Below are 7,772 nucleotides of genomic sequence, written 5' to 3' on the forward strand. Positions count from 1 at the left end.
CCCAGCTTCGAGCTAAAGTTTATACACACCATTCTACCTCGAGTCTATATCTGACCTTGAGTCACATCGTCCGGATATACACATAGTGAACTCAGATGATTCCTCGAAGTGCGAAGGAACACCTGTTTATCACGTGTATCAGTTCACGTGACGCTTGGGCTTAACAATTAGCTCGAAGCTTCCTCGTTCCCTTTCTCAAGCCCAATTGTGCTGAGAAACCGAATGCCTCCAGTAACAACCGCAGACCTGAATCACGACTTCTTCGAGCTAATAGCTTCCATCATCGGAACATTGCTCGGTCTCTTAGCCATCATCACCCTTTGCCGCGGAAGACAATCAGTAGCAGCTTGGATAGTCAGGCACTATCAAGCATTCCAGCATATACAACAGATACTATGCAACGTAACCCCGGACCTCCCTTTCCATGACATCCCCCCCTCTGCCAGAACATCCTTCTTCCCGCAAGGGGGACCCATACCAGAAGCCGGGAATAGCAACCCAGATTCGGGGAGCCTTCACGAGGAGGAAGGACCCCGACACACCATTCGACGAGACAATGGAAACCGCCACCCTGCTCTCACAGGATTCCAGAACTCGTGGACGACGAACGTCGCTCACAAGCCCGCCGAGATCTCCAACTACGTCACTCCGGCCTCCTCCCCCGAGCATTCCACCTCCCCAATTCCCTCAGGGGTTGGAAACCGTGCTCGGGACTCCCTTGATGCCGCTCGGATGGCTACGGGACTCCGCGAAAGTCCCGAGCCCCCCCAGAACCCCCCCGAAACCCCCACTGAGCCAAACTCCGGCTCCAGTCCATCCGTCAGCAGGCTGGGGGTCAACAACCCGCGAGGAAGGGATATCCATCCCGACTATGACAACGCCGACATTGCCATCTCCGCAGCAGGAGATCCATATCGGCACCTCCACGTGGGGAGCGAGCCCGAGACTGGAACCGCCAGCGAAAGGGGAAGGGCCGCCACAAGGAGGATCATACAGAGAATATTCCCGGAGTGGGATCTCAACGTCCCCTTCAACTACGATGAAGCAGTCAGACAGCAGCAGCAGAATCAAGAGCGAGAAGAAGCACTTAGGCGAACTCAGGAGGAGCTCGCCGACTACGTCCGAGAGGAAGCCCGAGAGCGGTACGAAGCCGCTGTTAAGCCCAAGCGTCACATGAACTGATACACGTGATAAACAGGTGTTCCTTCACACTTCAAGGAATCACCTGAGTTCACTATGTGTATATTCGGACGATGTGACTCAAGGTCAGATATAGACTCGAGGTAGAATGGTGTGTATAAACTTTAGCTCGAAGCTGGGGTATACCAGCGAGAGCTGTCAGTCTTAAATACTGTACAGGTAATGCTAATAATATGACTACTTATTGTGTCGACTTGTGTCCATGGTGCTCGTTGCCCTTGAGCATCATTGTTGTGCATAAAAGGGTAATTGTGCGTCGCCGAGCGTCGTTGTATCTAGGTGGCTCAGTTGTGCTTACTAAGCCCTTCCCATGGTCTCATGTTCTGACTAAGCCTGAATAGGGGTAAAAAGGAAAGAGAAAGTAGAAAAATCGTAACAGCCGCAGAGTATGACCGACAAGGACGAGCACAGAGAAGGAGAGAGGAAATTGAAAGAATGGGGTCAGCTTCCCCTAGGGAGTATGAGCTCCGAACCGACTCCGGGTCCCCTTTCAGAGAGCCCGACTCGGAGGACGATCCATGGACGGGACCTGCCAGCATCGTCAGCTGGGACGAGGCCATCCGACGTGGAAGGACGGGAGAACTCCAGACCGTCGACCTCGAATACCCCACCCGCACCGACACCATCTCGTCGGATGCCGACTCCATCCTCGGAGCCTACGGGCTCCGAGTACCCGACAATGCCCACATCTCCGACAGGGCTCTCCAGCGATTCCTGGGCAGCAGGGTCGCTCGACAATTCCTTAATCCCGAGTTCCAGCGACTCTTCGGCCGCTATAGCCGAGAACTGGAGGAGACGAGAGTGCGCGGAGGGACGCGCTACAGTCAACTCAGGAGCCCTCCCATCGCCCGGACCAGCAACCGAGGCGACGACGGGCCCAGTACCCAAGTCAACGGAAGGGTCCCCGATGACCCTTCGACCTCCCATACCGTCCATCTACGACCAGCCCGTCAGTTCCCTCCTCGAGGAAGGGGACAGCGGGGCCGAGGGTGACGACGAGGATGACGAGGACAGTGACGATCCATATCGACAACGGCTGGAACGGGCAGGAGAAGATACAGATGAAGAAGCGCTACGAGAGGAAATTGAGAGGGCTAGAGGCAAGGAATATCAGGAGTTATACGAGCAGGGGAGGAATTACTTATGGCAGGACACGCGCTGGCAAGCGACGTCCTTAGGACTTGAGTACAGGTATGCGGCAGGAACTAAAAAAGAAAAAATTCTACAGTATGCCGCGATGGAATACGCATGGAGGGAATATGGTCGATGACACCCGGAAGACCCCCTCATGCCGATACCCCCGTATCGGCCTGACAACAAACCAAAGACACCAGCACCAATGCCACGAACCCCCCCCGTCCAACCAAGACGAGCCGTTTACATCGCCCCCTCTATTCGGAGCTGGGCCGACGACAACCCATCAGTCCGAAGCACGGCTTCGCGGCTTACCCGCACAAGAAATCAACCAGCATGGCAGGCCGCTCAAACCCGAAACCCTTGGACCGGCAAAGGAAGTCGGCTCCTCGGCGGACAACCTCCTCCGGACCAAGCAGAGTCGAGTGGGAAAGACCCCATTCGGGACGATCCCGAGGCGGTCCGCCTCGGTTTCACAGTACGAGACGGGGTAATCGTCCGGGTAACCGATCCGAAAGGAAGCCCAATCGCTGACGACAACTCCCTGCATTCCTTCCCCGGACCACCCGCCGAATGGAAGCAACCACCATTCGACGGATGGCCTAACCCGATGGGGGCACTCCCGCACAATGCAAACATCTTACAATGTCACCCCGACCTCCTTCGAAAACCACGTCCCTTCAAGGGGGTCTCTGACGACATTGACCGATTCCTAGTAGACTGTGAACAGTACTTTGAGGTCTATGTCGGATACATCGGGACCGACATGAACAAAGTCGCTTTCGCCACCTCCTACTTGGAGGACAAAGCCAAAACGTGGTGGATCCTCATTTCCCCGAACTTCCGATCCACCACCAGGGAACACTATTGATATCCCTCGTGGCCGGTCTTTAAGCGCATGCTGAACGACAAATTTATCGATCCTGCCGTTCAAGAAGTACATAAACAGAAAATCAAGGAGTACAAGATGGGGGATAAAGCGGCCACTGATTACTTTGACGAATTGGAACGACTCGCTAAACTCGCAGGCATCAGAGAAGACGTCGCGAACGACGGAAGGATGGTAGAAGCCCTCAAATGGGGAGTTCCATCCTCGTACCTCACGATGATCTCGGCCATGGGCGTCAAAATGCTGATGCCCGTGGGATACGACGAATGGAAGGAGAGAATCATCGAGATGTACAAGGAAAGGCAAAGGCAGAAAGCGGAGGCATCGACCTTGCAGGAATATGGCAAAAAGTCGACACCGCCAACCCCGAACAAGTCGGGGCAAACTGCCGGGAAACCATCAGAAACTCCCACGACGGCGAATTATAGCACTCAGAAAACTGGGACAGGAACCACCTATACCGGTGCAGGGAAGCCAATGGATATTGATCGGATGAAGAAGGAAGGGAAGTGTTTTAACTGTGGGCTGAAGGGCCACATGGCCAAAGACTGCCCGAAGAAGAAATGAACCCGTGAAGATATACAAGCACAGATTGCCGAGTTGCAGAAGGAAGACGAAGAACTCGGCAAGGAGACAAAGATCGAAGAAGTAAAAGACGGGGCCAGTCAGTGAGCGATTCCACTAGACTGGCCAAAGGACTTAATGGTGTGTCAACAACAGCTGCTAGTCGGACTGATAGTACTCTTGTAGCTACATTCATGTTGCCTCCCGTGCATTCGAATATACCCCAAGTATTCACAAAAAAACACACTATTGAATCGCCAAAAAAAGCTCAACCGCCTACAGGCCGAACAGGGACAGAGAGTCCCACCACGTGGCTCAAACCATTCGATACCGAGTGGACGTGGAGAGCCATCAAAGACGCCAAAGATAAAGCAGCGGCGAAAGCCGTACTTCGGAACTGGATTCACCGAGCAAGGGCCGAAGAAGTGGTCGACGAACTAGTTGAAGGAATCAGGAAGGCCGAGCGCTGTCATGCCCTCGAATGGCTAGACGAGCTCCGGGGACCAAAGAAATACATCCTACGAACCAAGACCCCGGCCCCAATACCAGTATATAATGCCGATGGAACAAAAAATCAGGCCGGCTCCATCACGGAATTCGTCGAACTTAGACTGACTATCGGAGATCACTCCGAACGGATCGATCTAGCGGTAACAGATCTCGGAACAAAGGAACTCTTTCTTGGCCATGACTGGTTGATCCGCCACAACCCGCTGATCAACTGGAAGACCGGGCGAATCACGTTCGCCAGATGCCGGTGCAGGAAGATCCTATTCGAGTTACCGGATGAGGACCCTGAAGATCGGTGGGACGAGGAGATGGAAGACAGAGAAACCATACTCGCCATAGATCTCCAGAGAGAGATCCACATACGAGCCGTCCACCATGCGAACAATTTAGCCGCTAAGGCGAACCAAGGGAAGGACGAGAAGACGTTCGAAGAAATGGTACCTGAATGGGCGCGAGACTACAAAGACCTCTTCGAAAAGGAGAGCTTTGACGAGTTACCCGCTCCAAAGCCCTGGGATCATGCAATCGAACTAATCCCCAATGCCAGCACCAACTTGGACTGCAAGACCTACCCCCTTGGTCATCACGAACAACAGGAGCTTGACAAGTTCCTGGATGAAAACCTATCGAGTGGCAGAATCCATCCCTCGAAGTCCCCCATGGCCTCTCCCTTCTTCTTCGTCAAGAAGAAAGATGAAAAACTCAGACCAGTCCAAGATTACCGAAAACTCAACGAGATGACCATTAAAAACCGATACCCACTTCCTCTGATATCGGAGCTGATGGACAAGCTCCGAGGCGCCAAATACTACACAAAACTCGACGTACGGTGGGGATATAACAACGTCAGAATCAAAGAGGGGGACGAGTGGAAGGCCGCATTCCGCACTAATCGGGGACTGTTTGAGCCAACTGTCATGTTCTTTGGGCTCACAAACTCCCCCGCTACCTTCCAATGGATGATGAACGATATCTTTAAAGACCTCATCTCCACAGGGAAGGTAACGATTTACCTCGATGACATTCTAATCATGTCCAAAACGAAAGAGGAACATCGAAATCTAGTGCGAAAGGTGCTATCCCTGATGAGGAAACACAAACTGTTCCTCAAAGCTGAGAAGTGCGAATTCGAAGTACTGGAGACAGAATATCTTGGGGTAATCATCAGTGAAGGGAGCATCCGAATGGACCCGATAAAAGTAGCAGGGGTCACTGAGTGGCCGGAGCCCAACAAGAAGAAGGAATTACAGTCGTTCCTTGGGTTCACAAACTTTTACCGACGATTTATCTGCGACTATAGCAAGATCGTTCGCCCAATGACGCAGCTGACAGGCAACGCACCCTGGAAATGGGGGCTTTCTCAACAGACCGCCTTCGATGATCTCAAACGACGACTGGCGGAAGACGTTGTATTAGCCATCCCAACCCAGGAAGGGAAGTTCAGAGTAGAAGCCGATTCAAGTGAGGGAGCAATCGGAGCCGTCCTCTCGCAGGAACAGGGCGGGAAATGGCAACCCGTAGCCTTCCTCTCTAAGGCCTTATCCGTCACGGAACGGAATTACGAAATCTACGACAAGGAATTGCTTGCTATCATGCTTGCTCTAGAAGAATGGCGACATTATCTTATCGGGGCCGAGGAAGTATTTGAGGTCTGGACGGACCACCAAAACCTACGATACTTCCGACAGCCGCAAAAACTCAATCGACGACAAGCCCGCTGGGTGACAGAACTCAGCCAATACCAGTATACCCTACACCATAAAGCGGGAACGGCAAACAAGAAGGCCGACCTGCTAAGTCGACGATCCGATCATGATCAAGGGGGAACTGATAATGAAGGAGTAACCTTATTACGGCCGGAACATTTCTGAGCCATGATAATGCCTTCAGAAGAGGAAATACACGAATGGATCAAGAGTGCAACATGGAACAGCCACAAGTGGGATCAACAGGTAGCCCCGTCACTCAACCACGAGCGGAGAATGATAAAAGAAGAAGGCTTAATCCGCTATAACGGACGCATCTACATTCCCCGAGACCAACAACTACGCGGCGAGATCATCGCCACCTGCCATGACCACATAACGGCGAGACACCCGGGCATTGCCAAAACCAAGGAGCTCGTTTTATGAGAATATTGGTGGCCGAAAATGGGAAACGACATCACAGCATACGTGAAGGCCTGCGAGGCTTGCCAACGAGGGAAGTCCTCCACACAAGCACGAGCAGCACCCCTACATCCTAACGAAATACCCTCCACCCCGTGGACACATATTTCGGTCGATATGATCACTGGTTTGCCCGAGTGTAACGGGTACGATGCAATCCTCATCATAGTAGACCGATTCTCCAAGGCAATCATCTCTGTTTTGTGTTCCACGGAATTAAACTCTGAAGGATGGGCCAAAATCCTACGAGATGAAGTATACGCCAAACACGGGATGCCCCAAGTCATCATCTCTGACAGAGGCCCACAATTTGTTTCAAAATTCATCAGCGACCTATACCGTCTCCTAAACATCAAACAAAACGCATCCACCGCCTATCATCCTCAAACGGATGGTCAAACGGAACGCGTCAATCAAGAAGTTGAAAAGTACCTACGACTTTTTATCAACTATCGACAGGACGATTGGACTGAATGGCTCGCACTCACAGCCTTTCAACATAACAACCGCGTACATTCCGCAACAGGGAAAACCCCATTCTTCATTAACCATGGACGCCACCCTCACGTTACTCAAACAAGTCGTCTTCATACAACTACACCCGCATCCTCAGATTTCGCCGCCGCCATGGAAAAAATCCATAACGAGACGAAGATAGCCTTAGAAAAAGCTGCAACAACAATGAAGAAGAACTACGACAAACACCAGCGGACAAGTCAAGTTTACCAGCCAAACGACAAAGTATGGCTGGATACAACAAACCTTTATTTACCACGCCCAAAAAAGAAACTCGACGATAAACGTACGGGCCCCTTCACGGTTCTAAAAGCGATAGGACCCAGCGCATATAAACTTTGCCTACCACAAGCTTGGAAAATCCATGACGTCTTCAATGAAACACTCCTAAATCCCTACATTGCACCAGCCTTCCCTAACCAGGGACGCCCACCTCCGCCACCGCCAGATCTGATCGACGATGAGGAACACTTCGAAATTGAGCAGATCCTCGACCACAAACTGCACCGTGTCAAGGCGAAAGGGGGCGAAATGACAACGACGGTCGACTACCTAGTCAGCTGGAAGGGGTATGGCCCAGAATCTAATCAGTGGGTCAACGAGAAATATATGAACGCGGAGACAGCCATACACGAGTATGAATTATCCCTTAATTAAACCATCGGGACGATGGTCTTAACGAGGGGGTAATGTTATGATTTTTCTACTTTCTCTTTCCTTTTTACCCCTATTCAGGCTTAGTCAGAACACGAGACCATGGGAAGGGCTTAGTAAGCACAACTGAGCCACCT

The sequence above is a fragment of the Guyanagaster necrorhizus genome (genome assembly GCF_019112545.1).
Source record: "Guyanagaster necrorhizus MCA 3950 unplaced genomic scaffold BT62scaffold_1, whole genome shotgun sequence".
NCBI classification, from domain to species: domain Eukaryota; kingdom Fungi; phylum Basidiomycota; class Agaricomycetes; order Agaricales; family Physalacriaceae; genus Guyanagaster; species Guyanagaster necrorhizus.